This window comes from Silurus aristotelis (assembly GCF_946808225.1).
Source record: "Silurus aristotelis genome assembly, chromosome: 20".
NCBI classification, from domain to species: Eukaryota; Metazoa; Chordata; class Actinopteri; order Siluriformes; family Siluridae; genus Silurus; species Silurus aristotelis.
In genome coordinates, this window is record NC_139593.1 from 19,514,524 (window position 1) to 19,533,806 (window position 19,283).

The 19,283-nt window shown below is 40.5% G+C and overlaps 1 protein-coding gene across 3 annotated transcripts in view; it reads left to right on the top strand.

The window, feature by feature from the left end:
- The window catches only part of gpc5a (glypican 5a), a 99,470-nt gene that overhangs the window by 23,634 nt on the left and 56,553 nt on the right, over window positions 1-19,283 (top strand). The gene's annotated exons all lie outside the window — the stretch shown is intronic.

A 19,283-nucleotide genomic window follows, 5' to 3' on the forward strand; every position in this document is an offset into this window, starting at 1 on the left:
ATATACACACACACACACACACACACATACACGGCTGTCTAAACTCTGCTCCTTGTGAAGCTCTGAAGCGAGATTAATGCGTTTAAAGGGATTCCCGGACGTTTAACCTGGATGTAAACATTGATCTGGAGTGCTGTTTAGCTCTTTTTTATTAATAATAAATCAGGATTATGTTTGCGGAGGGAGAACCCTGCAGCTTCCCGGCCTTCCAGACCAGCAGTCAGGGTGCAATTCCTCAGCTCGGCCCGATGGGGGCGCTGCGGTTATTCACACATTGCTCCTTGAAGTTTCTCACCTTAGTGCTCGTCTCATTCCAGGTTTCATCGCATTATCCTCAGTGTGAAGAGACAGAGATGTAAACAGCGCATCACTGCGGATGATGTCACGGCGCTGAAATAATGATCTTAATTATTAGTTTCGATATTTATTCAGCTACAGTCATACATTTAATACAAATCAATTACAGTGATCAAATCAGGGTTTTAAGCACAGGAGGATCGTACTCATTATTTGAATCAATATATATATATACATTATATAAATTCAATCCATTCATCCATCCATTTATTAATCTGTCTTTCCCTTTTGTTATCCAGTTAGTTTTCTATGTACCTGTCTGTTTGTCTCTCTATTCATCCATCTGTCTTCATGGAGCTGTCATCCTTTGTATTTCTCTACTGTATCTCTCTCAATCTTTCTTACACACACAATCTGTCTGCATTGTGCAAACACTAATCTGTTTTTTCTGTCTGTCTGTCTGTCTGTCTGTCTGTCTGTCTGTCTGTCTGTCTGTCTGTCTGTCTGTCTGTCTGTCAGCGAGGTGTCTGTGTGTATGTCTGCTTGGCAGCCTATCTTTCTATCCGTTTGTCTATTTCTGTCTGTCTCTCTTTGTGTTTGTTTATCAGTCTTTCAGTCCCGGTCCTTTTCATTCTCTCTTTCTATCCATCATTATGTTAATAATGTAAATAATTAACACACTATTTATTTTTCTCTCTCTAACCGTCAGTCTGTTAGGATTCGTCTGTCTGTCTCTCACTTCGCTGTCTATGTATACTGTGTCTTCTTTTTTATCTATCTATCTATCTATCTATCTATCTATCTATCTATCTATCTATCTATCTATCTATCTATCTATCTATCTATCTATCTATCTATCTATCTATCTATCGTATTCTATTTCTCTTATTCTGTCTGTATCAATGATGAGTATTCAATGAATGAACCTTTTCCAAAATTGAATTGTAATTTTTTCTTTTTTTTTTTTTTACACAACCGAGATGACACACTTGATTAGTAGTAGAACACAGCTCTACATAAGCGAGAGAGAGAGAGAGAGAGAGAGAGAGAGAGAGAGAGAAAGAGAGAGAGAGAGAGAGAGAATGCCATAGATCACTCAATTCAATTTCTGTTCAGACGTTTATTTAAATTCCGAGACGGAGTCGTATTTATTACGCTGTGCCGTCGAACCCGAAATGAGAAAAACTCACCGAATACACTTACAGAAAAGTAATAAAACAATCAAATATTAGTCATGGCTATGTTATCAGTTACACACACACACACACACACACACACACACACACACACACACACACACACTCTCTCACACACACACACACACACACACACACACACACACACACACACACACACACACATACACAGAGCAGCATTTACCTTCACTGTGATGTAGTGTGTGTGTGTGTGTGTGTGTGTGTGTGTGTGTGTGTGTGTGTGTGTGTGTGTGTGTGTGTGTTGCCACATCCCAAACATCAGACTCTCATTCCGTTCAGATACTCTGACCCGCAGACGGAGGGCACAGCTGAGGACCGTCCAACACACACACACACACACACACACACAGGATAAGGGGATTCATGTGCAATAAGATGTGCTGCTGCTGGAATATCAACACATTAACTCCCCTGTAATCATGAGTAAATCCGACCTGGTTGGCAGAAGGAACCGCAGCCGCAAGGATGAAACAGCAAACAAGGGCACAAGAGCCTACGATGAATGACGGAAGTAGATTAGGAAGCAACATGACAAGGAACCAGTTAGGGATCTTTGAACAAATGGTAGAAAGGTGACGAGAGGACGTTGAAGCTACAAGGTGGAGATGATGGTGATAGCAAGGGGGATATATGGAGCAAAGGGAGAAGGAGACAAGGAAAACGAGGAGAGGATGAAGGAGCGATAAAGCATGGGGCGAGGATGGGACACGGGAGGAAAGGACTAAAAGGTAAAGTAATTACGGATCAAGGGAGCAAGGCGATAAGGGAGCAGCAAGACGAGGGAAGGTGGAAAGGAGATTTTCTCGGATCAAGGAGACGAGCATATATATGTTTTTAAAGCATGTGCGTCTCCATCAATGAGTCCGATATGATTCGCATCTCAAGGATTTATTAAAGATACATAAGAAGCTGCTACGATTCGATTCATTGGTGAACGCATGGTGCTCCGCGATTCGGTATGGGACAGATCATTTACTTTTGTTTCATTGCAACTGACAGACAGCAAATCATCAATTTACTTAAGTGCCTTCTGACTTCAATGCAACAAAAACCAAACAAGATGAAATAAAACCAGATGATTTCTGTTGTGTCTCCAGGAAGACATAGCTCTACCTCTTCCATGTTAATCTGTATTCTATTTGACTCTCAGGACACGCCCCGGTCTCCGTAGTGTTGTGATGCTTCAACTCGATCTACATATCCATATATATATCAGCATTCACATTCATCCCAAAGCTGTTCTTTGTGCAAGTCAAGTTTATTTCTATTGCGTATTTCACAACAGACATCGTCTCGAAGCAGCTTTACAGAATTTAACAGTTAAAGTGAATGGTGTGTATTCATCCCTGATGAGCAGCCGTGGCGACTGTGGCAAGAAAAACCCCCTTAGATGTTATAAGGAAGAAACCTTGAGAGGAACCAGACTCAAAAGGGGAACCCCCATCCTCATTTGGGTGACATCAAGTGTGTGATTATAAATCTTTAAACAATACAGAGAGAGTGAGAACTACCATGAGCACTGGAGTGTAAGAACATTTCTTGCTAGCACACCCGAAATCGTCCTACACGATTGTGTGTCTTCAGCTTCGTGGTAACAGTTTTGGAAAGAACCACCTATTTCTGGAAAAGTCAGGGGTCCCAATACATTTGTCCATATATAGTCCAAATATTTCCAATCTACAATATACTGCCAATATACTGCACTCCACAGTATGACAGTGCGATTTGGAACACAGCCCATGGCTCAGGTGTTGACAGGTAGATGGAACACGGGGAAATTTGGAATCAAAACCCATCCTGAAGTCAAAGTATTGCTCTTTTTTATGGAGAGGGGGGGTATTTTAGATTCAGCAGTGCATGCTTGTGTGTGTGTGTGTGTGTGTGTGTGTGTGTGTGTTTAGGGTTTCTGTGTAGGTTTTCCCGTCTTTTCCCTCGTTTATTAGGGTTAATGTGCTGCACCCTTCTCATCCTCCAGAGTGCAAAGATGAACGAGCACTGCGCCGCTGGATTAGGACACAGCAGCTGTGTGTGTGTGTGTGTGTGTGTGCGTGTGTGTGTGTGCGTGTGTATGCGTGTGTGTGTGTGTGTGTGTGTGTGTTCTCTGTGAATCGATGAGACTGCAGCTGCCTGTTTGTTTCTAATGTCCTGGGTATGACCCTTTGGACCTCTCTCTCTTTCTCTCTCTCTCTCTCTCTCTCTCTCTCTCTCTCTCTCTCTCTCTCTCTCTCTCTGTCTGTCTGTCTGTCTGACTGACTGACTGACTGACTGTCCATCTCACTCTATTTATTGGCTCTATGTTTGTATTACAGACAGATAGAAAGTTGGACACTGACATCTGGACTGATTGTCTATTTGATGTCTGGATTTGCCTGAACATCTGTCATATAGCCAGATAACTAGATTGTTAGACAAATCTATTATGTTACAGGTAGACAAATAGAACGGACAGACGCCCTGCGGTGGACGATCAGTCAGTTGGGTAGACAGAAACAGATGTTGAGGACGGGAGAGGTGAACGGATGGATTGACAGAGTGAAAGGTTAACACCGGATCAGCACATCTCTACGCTCCTGACCAATCAAACCCGTGGCGTCGGTGATTCGCCTCTAGAGGCCGCTCTCGTAGTGACGGCAGACCGGAAGCCAGAAAAAACTCTCAGTATGGGTTTTTGCCGATAGTTTCAGCAAAAACCCATACTGAGAGTTTTTTCATCCCTCGACCTGTGCGTGAAGTGAAAAAATCATTGCTTATCTCATTACAGAGTGATTTTAAAGGTCCAAGTTGTGATGAGGTCAGAGATTCTCTAAAACAACACACTCCTTCGCTCCTCGTTGATGAACGTGAGGAGCGACGGTTTAACTCATGTGGTCCAATCCCATTGAAGAGCTACTGTATAACTGGATGAATTGTTGTGAAAAGCTTTTAAGAGAAACGTGTCAGAACATACAGATCATCACAGAATGCTGACCCATGTATACCCTATAAATTCCATCTGACCAGTGGAGCAATGGAGGTTTTCTTTCACGTCACGTGGACAGCTTGTGTGTGAGAGATGGCAAACCTTGGTAAGAGATGGTAAGAAGGCAAACCTTAGTATGATGGGTGGGGTGACGGGGAAACCTCGGCATGCATGCGGATGGACATATAACCCTATGTTTGGGTTTGGGTGTTGACCAAATTACGAAGGTCTCAGTCTGATTGATGAGATCAGTAAAATGAGACGTAGCAGTTTGTACAGTTGGCTTTTGCATCTAATCTACTGATATGGATTCCTCAGCGTTTTATGTACAGCTTCAAGAATTTCTCTTCAAAGGAGAAATTCCTGACATTTCCGCACTTACTTCGAGGGAGTAAGCGAATGAAGGATGGATGGAAGGAATTAATTTCTGAATAAATAAGTAGAACAAATCTTTAAACATTAAATAAATATAAAAAATAAATAAATACACACACTTATATACACATCCGTATTACCCAAATGGAGTCTAACGAATTATTTAATAAAATTTTTCCATTATTTCATTTTATTTAATCAATTTAATTAGCGACTATTTAATCGTTTATTTAATGCGATCAATATAATAAAGAATTGTTTTGCATTTATTTGATTTATTTAATTTTTTATAAATTTTTTAAATTAATTTTATTGAAATTTTTTTTTCCCCTGTTATTGTTATTGTTCACAAAAAAATATATAAAAAATAAAAACAGAACCAATTTTAGGTTTTGCATTTCTTCATAAATGCTGTGTAGAGTTCGCTGGAGAGAAGTTTACTTAAGCTTCTAATGTCCGTGGAAGACAGATAACCTATTTTACTACTTCGGCCCTGTTGGACAAATTAAGAAAGAACTTTGTGCATGCTTATTAAACCAATTCATCTGTATTCTGTTTCTCTGTCTGGGAGTGAAAATGGTAGCGCAGCAACCTGGCCATGGTTCACCCACATGGATGACGCCGTAGGACAGAAGTGCTCCGTTTTGTGCCTCTTGTCCTAATTTCATCAATGTGTCATGGTGAACCTCGGTGCATCTCCTGAAACACACCAGAGAGGGCAGACAGGCAGGGCGGAAAACCGAAGAAAGCTTGAGTCGAGTGGTTTGAGGAGGCGATGAGGAAATGTATTTAAAATTCGGAAAACATTACGTTCTAATACTGGCATTGATAAGTCATGGAAACACTGGGAAAAGAAAGACAGATGGAGAGCTAGATAGATGTATAACAACGAATATATTAGAAAGAAAATAATGATCTAAAATGGTATTGTGAGAACTGGATTTGAACTACAATTAAAGATGGAAAATAATGCAGAATTATGAATGAGTTACTCTGAACACCTCGGCAAAGCATTGTCCTCGCACAGCATCGCCTCTGGCTTTGTCTTCGATCCCGTCTTCAAATTCTGAGCTCTCTTGAGCCTTCCTCAGGTGGAAGTTCCTGCCTGACCCCCAGACATATGGTGGGGAGGATGGTACATGAAGTACCAACTGTTGGCACAAATTCTGCTGGCACAAATTCTGCTGGCACAAATTCACCACCATCGGGGTTTTTATTATTTCGAAAATCTTCTCAGCAATGACACTGGCTGCTGGTTTGGCATAACAAGCTCTCAAGACAGAGATATATTTCTTATGCCATAGAAGAAAAGAGCCAATAGGTGGTTATAGGTCCTGCCTGACCAAAGGGGTGTACTCGATGACCCTGAACCAGGAAAATGATCCAGAACCCTGGCCTGGTCATCACACACAGCTTGGAGCTCTAACGGTAAAAATAGCTTTCTGTTTCTGTAGTACCCATTGTTCTCCTGGGGCTTTAATCCAGATGTGACATCAATAACCCCCCCCCTCTGGATTGGCAGCGGGCTTTGGAGCAATTCATGGCCATCTGCTTGTGTCTCGTCTTCCATTGCTGATACAAATAACTCGGATAATAGCTCTTCGGTGACTGTGGAGAATTCTCCAGACAGTGGTCTTTGACATGCCAAATGGAAGCCACCTGATATGAGGCATCACCAGTCAGTCAGATTAAAACTAATAGGACGTCACTGATGTGGCCCTAATCATGAGGACACTCTTGGTTCAGCATCCTCATCAAAACAGCAATCGAAATATCTCGCTAGGTGTATTTAGGTATTATAAAAATAACTGTACTAGACAAAGTACCTGGTTCTGGAAGCAGTCACGCTGGTCTACAAATTTTGGAAGATTATCGGGGGGTTGGGGGGCGTCTCTGATGAACATGATGCCTCATAACTTCTCAACAAAGTACAGTAGAAGACTGAAAATGGTACCATATGGAAGTTTATTGGAACCCTGTTGTTCAATCTGACGTTAAAGCTCGTATTCTTTAATTATCCGATATTCACGTATTTCATAAGCTTCAAAACTGTATAATTTTTTGGTTCCTTCTTAATATCCTGGGAAGCTACACAGCAATGGCAACCCACCAACAAATCGTTCAGTTTTTTATGGGGGGGGGGGGGGGCGTGAAAGTCAATGAATAAAATGAAAGTTGTTATATGGTAGGAATAGAAAGATACATTTATAATGATTGGTGTGGCACCATTTTCATTGCTATATCACATTTTCTATAAAAGTTTTGGAGCATAATCGCAATTTTTTTATTATTCGAATGCAATTTTGACCTCCAGCTGTTTTTCTGAAAAACTGCAGCTTAAACTCAGAACTTAAGTCACTCAGGACTGAATTTTTCTTTATTCGTGACCCATTTCTGGTCAGATTTATCTACTTTTATTTTCGAGGCTTTCCCCTTGCAAAACAGTGTTATGGGTTGCCAATTCTCTGCAATTTACTTTTTTTTAATCATTATTTTTTTACTTTTACGAATCCAGCTATTAGGGATGCACAAGCCAGTGCACTCTTAGTGCCGGTTCCAAGCCCGGATAAATGGGCCGGGTTGCGTTAGGAAGGAAATCCAGTGTTAAACGTGCCAAATCAAATATGCGGATTGCGAATATGCGGATTTATTAATTTTACTACATTTCCAGAAAAATTTTTATCTAACCGGCGTACCTGCTCATAAAAAGTGTTATTCGGGACTAGTACTATTTTTCAGAGCATATAAAAACAGCAGAGATTCTCTTTCTGCTCTGCGTTACTACTCCGATTAATTTGTGATAAATCACATAGGTAAACACTAGTGCTAATCAATGATACAGTGCTAAAAAAAAAAAAAAGACGTAGAGTGCTACATGATGATGATGAAGCTAACAAATGTTCAAAAGCACTGACAGCTGAAGAGCATAAGGCAGAGTGCTAACAGATGGAGCGTGCTACGAGACGAGGTAGCGCGTAAACAGACGCTGCCTGCCTTTCACTTGTCAGAACGCAAGCATTAAAACGCTAACCCTTACAACTGTGACACTGTAATTTAGGGTTTAGTTGAACGAGGTTTGCGTGAGTCATTTGGCTGCGTGATTTTTTTTTTTTGTTCTCGGTAAACGAGCTAGCGTCGCCGATGCGGCAGGTTAATTTAGCCCGCGTCCTCTCTGACAAGCTAACAGCTGTTTGTCTGTGATCTTCACCTCTACCGTGCACTAACGCAAGCTCATTAAACTTACACATGGTGAGATGCACACTCGTCACACGTCCTATTTTTTGGGTTTTTATATTTAAGAACAGTCGAAGGTGGGTCTCTCACACACTGGCCTTTATGTGACTGCCCAAGATGAACGAGGCGCTCGATTAAATTTCAGAGTTCACGCAATGTTGGAACGAATAAGAAAAATGAAACTGAAGAGAAATTGTGCGAAAATGATCACGTAGAACACGGGAAATAGGATTTCCGCATAAAAGATACCTGGTAGCAGAATTATTGCCACCCAGTGAATAGATTAATGCACACCATTAGAACCAAATAGGAAAATTTGCTAAAGTAAATAAGTAGGCAGGCAAACAATATCCAAATGCCCGAAGTTTTAAAATTTACTCCAAGGGGCCCAAGTTTAAATTCTATAACACTACACAGTTTGTAACAGTTGCAGTGAGCCAAGCTCTTGCTCTGTGTCAAGCTTACATTGTGTACCTCCTGAACTTCCAAGTTTTAAATCTTGTTTGGGAAATTGGAACATTTGATGCTTCAGGGAAAAATTACCTGTCATGTGTTGGGGCTGTTTTGACCCTTTCATGTAGACTAATGTACCATGGTATTCCATGGAATACAAGGTGGTATCAAAAAACTTGCTCTTTTTACCACCTTCAAAATAGTCCAATTTCACAGCAATATAGCATTCCCAGCGTTCCTGCCACTTCTGGAATGTGTCCTGGAAGGCGTGTCAAGCACCTTCTGCGATTCGTGCCGGGTCTTCGCAACGGTGTCAAAACAACGACCTTTGAGATGGACCCTCATCTTTGGGGAAGACAGCAAAGTCCGCAGGAGCCAAATCCGGAGAGTAGGGTGGGGTACAGTGGTGCGATCATGTGGATTGGTTGCCGATGTTCTTCATGAATTGAAGGGTTTCGGCGGTCGAGCTTGTCAATGGTCTTCCAGATCTCTCGTCCTCTTCCAGTAATGCACTCTTGTTTAAAACATCTCGAATGACATCTCGTTGCAGCATCGCAGTATGTCAAACGTGAATGAATTTCACATGTGCGCTTTGTTTTAACCTGCTGTACCTGATGAAATTGCAGACGTGGTCGGAATAGCACCAGTTAGCACCATTAGTTTCGAAACTTCTTGATACCAGTTCATATCAGCATAAGACTGTAGAGAAAGATCCCAAGATTAAGACTTCATTCTCTCAGAGGTGTGGCAAGTGGGTGGGGGGGGGGGGGTCGGGGGGGCTTGCCAATAATATTTAGAACAGTGCACTAGAATCACCTATTGCTCAAAACTCAGGTGTGTCAATATATCTGGATCCGACTTCAGACATACAGATAGAAATCTAAATATACAGTGACTCAGAAGGAGAGACAGGAGATTCTTTATTGATGTTTTTATGGAAATCTGCAGTGCCTCTACTGCCCACAGTTGAAAAAGTGCCGATTGGGTAAATGTAATTTTTTTTTCTTCTTTTTAATAAAAAGCGGTCTGTGTGTGTTCAATATCTTGTGCACCACATTCTAAAGTGTTCTGCTCGTCTGTTTCGTCCCCAAGAGGATGTTTAATTAGAGCCGTCCTGGTTCGAGTCCAGCGTGAGGAACTGCCGCTCGGCTTCATTAGCTCTGGGGCTGAGCTAGCCAGCGGAAAATTACAGCCAGTTTTAATGTATGCACTCTGAATGCTAATTGTTTCACTTTGCCTAGGTGTAGTGCACATGAAAATCTCAAGGTACCCAACTGGAAATAATAATAAAAAAAAAAAGGAGACATCGATACGGAAAAACAAAACCATTCGTTTAGAAGTCGTGGTGGCGATAAAGAGAGCCGCCTGGAAAGGCTGTGTCTCAAACTACATAATACTACCCTAAATAGTGTTTTGACACACTAACCCAAGCTAGCCGGCGGAAAATTACCGTTTTTTTTTTTACGGACATGTTCGTAATGTTAATCGTCTCACTTCACCTGGGCTAAGCAAGTTCATAAAGCGTGCCGGAGCAAGAAAAAGAGTTATAAGTCCCTCCTCATCAGCAAATTACACCTTCTGGTCCCAGCAGATGTTCCCTGAAAAGTAAGTGAAGGCAAAGTATATTTTATTTTAGTGCCACTACTTTCGGCTTTCAGTGGAACTTTGCAGAGTGGTTTTATCCGACGGGTCTCACAGACAAGGGTAGTATCACGTTATTCCACTATATACTTTGTATGCTTTGCTAGGAAAGGTGCGTTTCCACAGAAACATGTAAGAACATAGTAGTACAGCGTAGGAACAGAACACTGTGGTGTGAGGCAAACAGTGTAGGGCTACTAATCCAGATAAATCTAAAAATGGCATTCTTGCTAAAAATGCTTTGCATCCACACTTTCCTAAAAGTTGCAGATCCACACTGAAACGTCTGAAAATGCTCACATCTGAACGTGAACGTGTTTTTAAAACCCTCCGTTTTTACACGAAAATGGCGTGTTTAAAATGTTTTTGTCAACTTAGAACGCAGTCTCCGTGTGGACGAAAGGCCAAAAACAGAGGGGAAAAATATGCACAAATTAGTGTGGACATGGCCTAAAGACAATCTGATGATGAAGGCAATAGCAACTGTCCCCGGTGCAGGAGGGGGGCATTAATGGTGCCAGGGTCATAACATGTTAAAGGTTTGGTTAGCCCAGGTGAGCCAGGTGTCTCCCATTACCAGTTTTCCCCATATAAGTTTTGCATCACTTGTCTGGGGGGGGGGTACCCTCTATATGAGTTGGCATCCGGTGTTAGTGTAAAGTTTTTATCCACATTAGGTGTTTTATCATTTATATGGTTTGTATTCCTTGTAAGAGTTGTTTCCCTATCAAGGTGGTTCTCCCTTTAAGGTTGTATCAGTTTAAAGGTTCCTTCCCCTATACGGTTTGTATTCCCTGTGGCTACCCTTTAAGGGTTGTCTTTCTTTGAAGGTTTGTGTTGCCTATAAGAGTTGTATACCCTAAAAACGGTATCCCCTCTAAAGTTTCTTTGATTTGTTCGTTCCCTATAAAGGTTGTATTTCACATAAGTTGTCGATCACATCACCTGTAAGTGTTGGGTCCCCCCATAAGCGCTTTGAATCCACTGAGTCCTGTGAGGGCTTGGATTTGTTATATAGGAGTTGTCTTACCTATGAGGTGTTGGTATAACCTGAAAGGTGTATGCATTCATATAGGCTGTGCACTCTGTAAAGTGTTTGACCTCTTCAGAAGTTGTCGTCTCTATAAACTTGTGTCTCGACAGCTACTTATTGTCCTTTGTGGTCCAATGATCAAGGATTTTGGGTTGTCTATGGATGCCATCCAGTTTCTTGAAAAATAGCTCACAACCAGTGTAAACTAGCTGGCACTAGTGAGATTAGCAGTAGCATCGAGAAGATATACGAGTTATTCTTATGGTTCCATGAGTTGTACGACATGACAATTTTGACCTGGTAAAAAGGGATAAAATTCAACCGATTGCTCAAATCTAGGGTACTTCCCAGCTGTCTAGAATCTTCAAAGTCTGAGCAACTGTGTTTTCACTGTTTACAAGTTTTATTTAATCAGACTTCTGTTACCTTTGTCTTAACTTAAAAAAACACGTTGCCACAGCAACAATTGCTGCACTTTTTGAGAAAGCTAATTAAGAAAAGACCTTGGCAGAGTTCATACTTTTGTGTGTGCATTGGGCATTTAATTTGCTTGACCTGTGCAAGGTGAGCATGCAGAAGAACTATATATAGAGAATATATATATTTTCTTCTTACAGATGGTGTGTCTCTGTAGCTTTGCTTTGTCTCTCAGGTTGAAGGAGTTGCTTTACCATCTTGTTTTTCTCTAAAGGTCACACGGCAGGCTTTCGCGGAAGATCGTGTAGTGATCTGATAAAACATGGCGAGGGTGGAGGGATGTTTGGACTCGCTTTGGTGAGACATGCGTGTGTTTGATCTGCTCGCGACCTGAAAGTCGGATATTGAAGCGCTGCCGCTTGAGCCTTCTGGGGAATAAACTGGGACTTGATCAAATTGCAGGTTAGCCAATAACAATCTTGCAGGAAAATCTTGGTAAAAATAAGCAGATTTACTGCAATTTCAGTAGAATTTCTACTCTGCATATTCATCAATCACATGCACACAGCACGCTTACCGCAGAGTTACTGAGGCCACGCCCTCTGCATGCACTGTACAATTAAAGAAAAAAAGTAATTCGTTTGCATGCATGTCAGCTTATAAGCAAACAAAATGATAGATATATATGAGATACAGTTAATTATTAATTCACATACATTTCTGTACATTCCTGGTAAGTTTCCAACTTGAAATAGTTCCAAAATTCAGCAGTTGAAGTTACCATGGAAAGTTTCTGGAAATTTACCGGAGATTTGGAAAGACATCAAAAAGAGACATGGCTTTGTGGACGCCTTCCTTTTTAATTCCAAATTTCGGACGGTATTCCAAATATTAGATTCGGTTCAACTTTATTAAAATGCATTTAGCCTTTAATCAGAAGTGCAAATGTATATAAATAAATCTAATATAAATGTATAAATTTTCTCGCATTTCCTTTATGTGACATTAAAGAGCCAAACTCTTCCTTCTTTCACCTCTGCCTCATTTGTTTCCTTTTTTAATTTATTTTTTATTGTTTTTTTCTGAGGCAGTTCGTTCTTTCTAGTGCTGTTGGAAATTTGTATGTAATACTCCTGGACCAGGCTGCCTTTAGAGACCCCTACTTTGCCCATGGCTCATATTCTGGGCTATAACATCTTCATATTCTGTAATCGCCCCTGATTTGAACTCCAGCAACTCCTCTGACTCACTTCTGTTACAAGCTGGATGTCGTTATTGGGCAGCGTCGAGCCGTTTGCATAAATTTGAATAAATGTATTGGAGGTGGTAGAAATCTAATGCATAAGAGTTACTGAGTCCTGTGTGTATGTGTGTGTGTGTGTGTGTGTGTGTGTGTGGCATGTCCAGGATGACGATTAGGCTTGATCGTTATCTTCTCAGGAGGGCTCATTTCGATGCGTTTCCATGGTTACGTCAGGTCACACTGGTGGACCATATAGTCTGGACGCGTTTACTGATTGTCGATCGTGTTTACGGGAGACTAGGTTTGGGACACATCCTCTTTGATGGGGCAGTAAATTGAGGTGCTGAAGTGGGTATTAGTTTGGGTGAGACACTTGGCCAGGGGCAGGAGGTGTCTGCTGATGTGGCAGCTTTCTCATGGGGAAATGTTTCTCATTCTGGGCTAATGAAGGTTTACCTTTTTAGCTAACCACAACCCCTTTAACGGGCTGCCCAAAGTCCAACCCCTGGGACAAGGTGTGTTTCTTTTTCCTTTCACTTGATGTGGTAGCATATTGTTTTAACGCTAAAAGAAGTGCCCTTGTGTCCAATCCCTGACTGAAAGTCGATTTGTCTACCTTTACCTTAATTTTATATATATATATATATATATATATATATATATATATATATATATATATATATATATATATATATAGCTCTTACAAACACAATCAAACCACCATGTCCCAATTTCACAAATTATTGACTATATAGGCCATGTAAACACCATCTGTAGGGATAAAATGAAAAAAAAAATCATAAATCCACACAGCTGGCTGTAACATGGATAGCTGTCAGTATGAATGTATATATTACCGTGAAGATACAATGGAAGGATCCATTTTGTTTTAAGGATTGGGGGGTTACCAACAGACAGAGCTTTAGACCCCTTTGAAGAGCTGTAATTTAAAATTCATTCCCAGCAGCTGGAGCTCGAATGCCTGCTGTTCTCTTGGCGAAACACGTGTTCTCGGTTCACATCTGGAAATCTGCGACTCGCTATGCCTTATTTATGCGCTACCTCGGGAAGCCCTGCCTAGTGGAGCAGATGTGACACGGCGTTTTATATATATATTTTCTTGTCCAAAAGAAATCATTTAGGGAAAATTCAAAATAGCTACAAAGTCCCTTTCATTCATAAATTGTCCTTTGCTAGAAGAGAGTGAATTTTGGATCGTACAGACCACAAGCTACCACTGCTGGGCCCTTGATCAAGGCCTCCAACTGAGATAATGGCGTCTGCCGAATGCCGTAAATGCTAGCAAACCTAGCTCTTGATCTCAATATGCTATAAAAGCTATATGTTATCAAGCTTGCTAAAGAACTTTCCTATTTGCTTAAAATCAAATAGATCACTACTGCTGTAAAGGGAATGTTAGCTAGCTATTTAAGCTAGTTATTTAATAATTTAGTTCCCTGCTTGCTACTTTGAGTAGCGAGGTAGCTACAGCTGGAGAGGTAGCTCATCTGGCTAGTCATATAATTGAATATCGTTTGCTAAATCAGACTTAATTTATCCGGTTTTGCGATTGGCTAATTAAATACTGCACAAGCCCGGCCCCTTGCTAACCCAGATTTGCCGTTTCAATCGGCAAAACCTCGACCTGTGTATAAATTTTTTGTTTTGGTCTGTAAGTTGAGGGTTTAGTCCTTTTCAAAGTGGTGTGGTGCATCATGGGTATTTTGTACCTCTTAGTGTGTATTGTTTGGCTAAAACCCACTATGTTGTCTTTCTTTATGTTATATATCAAGCTAGCTAGCAAAATGACCAGCCTTGGATTTTAGCAAGCTCATGGCTAAGATTTAATCTGGATTTTGGATTAATGTTAGCTAGCTACTCTAGTAGCCTCTTCTGGCATGGAGAGCGATTGCTGCTACATATACAGTAAACCTGTCCTGTTTACTTTGTCCATGTTTATGCTAAAAATAAATAAATAAAAAATCCTATCCCTATGTTTCTTGCTATGGCAGAGACTATAGAAACTGATTAGCATGTAAGAGTACTTAGTTTTTTTTTTCTTTTTTCATTTCCCAACATATCTGAGGTAAACCTTTACGTTCCAGATCATTCCGTCTTGCTAGACTTACTGGTCCCGCTGTGTGTGTTAATGACTTCTTGGCTAATTAAACGGCTAGTTCCAGCACTTGCTCTCCTCAGAAGCTCAGCGAACAGCGCCGGTGTTTTTGTTTTGTCATTGTGAAAAAAACACTAAATCGCAAGTTGTATTGAAACCGCAGTCTCGCGTCAGGAGCCAAACGCCAAACTTCACACTTCCCTCAAAGTGCTGGCAGAAAGCGAAAAAAAATAAAGTGCAAGGAGGAAACAACAATTTTCTGCAGTCGGATCCCGGGGGGGTTGTGTTAACCTCGCACGTTATGGCCGCCATATATTAAAGGTATATTTCGGAGTGCGCAAGGGATTGTGGGAAATCGCCTGATGGATCGACAGCGATATAGAGATTCGTGGTGTGTGTGTTGGGCTTTTATTATTATTTATGAGGGTCTGTTCACTCTCTGACCACAGATATGAGAGAATTGCACTTTCGGAGGACATAAATCGCTCTAAAATGCCACTTGTGTCTCATAGACTATCCCGCCATCCTGTTCTGGCGGCTTATTTACTTCCTGTCATGAGACAGACCCTGTAATCTGTTAGCACACTGTACAGAAATGCTCAAGCAATGTGTAATATTGATATCAGCCTTACACAGAGGGAAGGCGGGCCATAGTAATGACCTACGCTAAGCTAAAACAGTACAACGTGACTGCTAGCAATGAGAGATTTAGCCAGACATGACGAGCTACTACGTCTACTCCTTAGCGAAATATCTGGCCGCATTTCCTTTTTTTACGAAATGCGGGCCGAGTAAAAACCAGACCCGACACACCAGTATCTCTCATCCGATTTAATCTGAATCACCTCCGCTGATTGTTTTTTATGCACAGGAGGAATAAACACGTGCAGTCTGAATGAATGAACAGAAAGAAAAAAAGAATATAAACAGACACTGCATAGCAGGTGATAGATAGATAGATAGATAGATAGATAGATAGATAGATAGATAGATAGATAGATAGATAGATAGACAGACAGACAGACAGACAGACAGACAGACAGACAGACAGACAGACAGACAGACAGATTGATTGGATGATTTATTGACAGACAGACAGCATGATTGATTACATTAATGATTGTTCGACTGATAGATTGAATGACAGACAGGCAGACAGACAGACAGACAGACAGACAGACAGAAAGAAAGAAAGAAAAAATGCATTATTGATCAGGACACACAGATTGCGGCTCACTCCTGTATGCCCCCCCCTTAGTGTGCACTACCTAGTGATGTTCTTACCCGGACTGTGGAACATGTAGGAACGTAAATTACTTTTATCAGCTTTAGCGGGAGGCTAGCGCTGTCCGCGCACGCTATGTCCCAATCACGTCTCTCTGTCTGTTTCATCACAATCATATTCAGTGTGACACACACACACACACACACACACACACACACACACACACACACACACACACACACACACACACATACATATGGATATATATAGGGATATATATATATATATATATATATATATATATATATATATATATATATATATATATATATATATATATATATATATACAGTGAGGAAAATAAGTATTTGAACACCCTGCTATTTTGCAAGTTCTCCCACTTAGAAATCATGGAGTGGTCTGAAATTGTCATCGTAGGTGCATGTCCACTGTGAGAGACATAATCTAAAAAAAAAAATACAGAAATCACAATGTATGATTTTAAAACTATTTATTTGTATGATACAGCTGCAAATAAGTATTTGAACACCTGTCTATCAGCTAGAATTCTGACCCTCAAAGACCTGTTAGTCTGTCTTTAAAATGTCCACCTCCACTACATTTATTATCCTAAATTAGATGCACCTGTTTGAGGTCGTTAGCTGCATAAAGACACCTGTCCACCCCATACAATCAGTAAGAATCCAACTACTAACATGGCCAAGACCAAAGAGCTGTCCAAAGACACTAGAGACAAAATTGTACACCTCCACAAGGCTGGAAAGGGCTACGGGGAAATTGCCAAGCAGCTTGGTGAAAAAAGGTCCACTGTTGGAGCAATCATTAGAAAATGGAAGAAGCTAAACATGACTGTCAATCTCCCTCAGACTGGGGCTCCATGCAAGATCTCACCTCGTGGGGTCTCAATGATCCTAAGGAAGGTGAAAAATCAGCCCAGAACTACACGGGAGGAGCTGGTCAATGACCTGAAAAGAGCTGGGACCACCGTTTCCAAGGTTACTGTTGGTAATACACTAAGACGTCATGGTTTGAAATCATGCATGGCACGGAAGGTTCCCCTGCTTAAACCAGCACATGTCCAGGCTCGTCTTAAGTTTGCCAATGACCATTTGGATGATCCAGAGGAGTCATGGGAGAAAGTCATGTGGTCAGTTGAGACCAAAATATAACTTTTGGGTCATAGTTCCACTAAATGTGTTTGGAGGAAGAAGAATGATGAGTACCATCCCAAGAACACCATCCCTACTGTGAAGCATGGGGGTGGTAGCATCATGCTTTGGGGGTGTTTTTCTGCACATGGGGCAGGGCGACTGCACTGTATTAAGGAGAGGATGACTGGGGCCATGTATTGTGAGATTTTGGGGAACAACCTCCTTCCCTCAGTTAGAGCATTGAAGATGGGTCGAGGCTGGGTCTTCCAACATGACAATGACTCGAAGCACACAGCCAGGATAACCAAGGAGTGGCTCTGTAAGTAGCATATCAAGGATGGTGTGGCCTAGCCAGTCTCCAGACCTAAACCCAGTAGAGAATCTTTGGAGGGAGCTCAAACTCCGTGTTTCTCAGCGACAGGCCAGAAACCTGACTGATCTAGAGAAGATCTGTGTGGAGGAGTGGGCCAAAATCCCTCCTGCAGTGTGTGCAAACCTGGTGAAAAACTACAGGAAACGTTTGACCTCTGTAACTGCAAACAAAGGCTACTGTACCAAATATTAACATTGACTTTCTCAGGTGTTCAAATACTTATTTGCAGCTGTATCATACAAATAAATAGTTACAAAATCATATATTGTGATTTCTGAATTTTTTTTTTTAGATTATGTCTCTCACAGTGGGCATGCACCTACGATGACAATTTCAGACCCCTCCATGATTTCTAAGTGGGAGAACTTGCAAAATAGCAGGGTGTTCAAATACTTATTTTCCTCACTGTATATATATATATACAGGACTGTGTGACACGTGAGTCATGTCCTGAATGTACAAAGAAAAGAGAAATAAAGCCGCATTTATCAAACTTTAGTACTGACAAGAAAACAGAAAAGAAAGAAATGTAATCATCATCATAATAGCACCACCTAGCTTATAATATAGCTGGCTGAGTGTTCAGAAAAAAAGAAAAGAAAGAATAAAAAAGAATGATATAATCGAAAAATACAAATACAGACAGATGAATGAATTGAAAGTGAATAAATGAACAAATGAATTCAAGAAATAGAAAGAAAGAATGGATGAAAGAAGAAAGTGGGAATAAGAGAAAAAGTGAAAGAATGGCCCATAGAAAAAAAGGAGAAATAATGGCTTGAATGATTGAAATATAGTGAAAGAAAGAAAGAGAAAAAGAAATAAAAAAGAAAGAATTATAGTTTAATTAAATCATTAATGGGAGAAATAAATAAAAAAGAGAGAGAGAGAGAGAGAGAGAGAGAGAGAGAGAGAGAAAGAATAGATTAAATGAATGAATGAATGAATGAATGAAACAAAAAAATTATAAAATAAAGAAAAAGTATGAAAGCATATATGAATTAATTAATTAAAAAGAAAGGAAAAAAAAGTATGAAAGAAAGTAAGCGAGAGAAAAATCGATAAAAAATAAGAATGGATGAATGAATGAATAAAAGAAAATGAACTGATGGAAAGAAAGAAAGAAAGAAGAAAAAGAAAGAAAGAAAGAAAGAAAGAAAGAAAGAAAGAAAGAAAGAAAGAAAGAAAGAAAGAAAGAAAACAGACAGACAGAAAAAGAGGTGTTTAGCTATGATTTATGGAATATAAATAAAGGATGAATAATACTCGGCTAACACTGTTAGCTAGCTATCAAAGAACAAGCTTACCACTTTGCTAATGGTGTTAGCTGCCTGGATTAGCATTTAGCAGGCTTTAGTCATGACACAAAGAAAAAAGAAATAAAGATATTTCCCTTTCATAATAGCGCTAGCTGGCCAGGTTGGGGCTCAGCAGGCGGAAGATATATAGTAACTACTTGGCTAATGTTGTTAGCTTGCTGGCTAAGTGTGTAGCTATGACATGAATGAAAGAGAAAGTAAGAATGAAA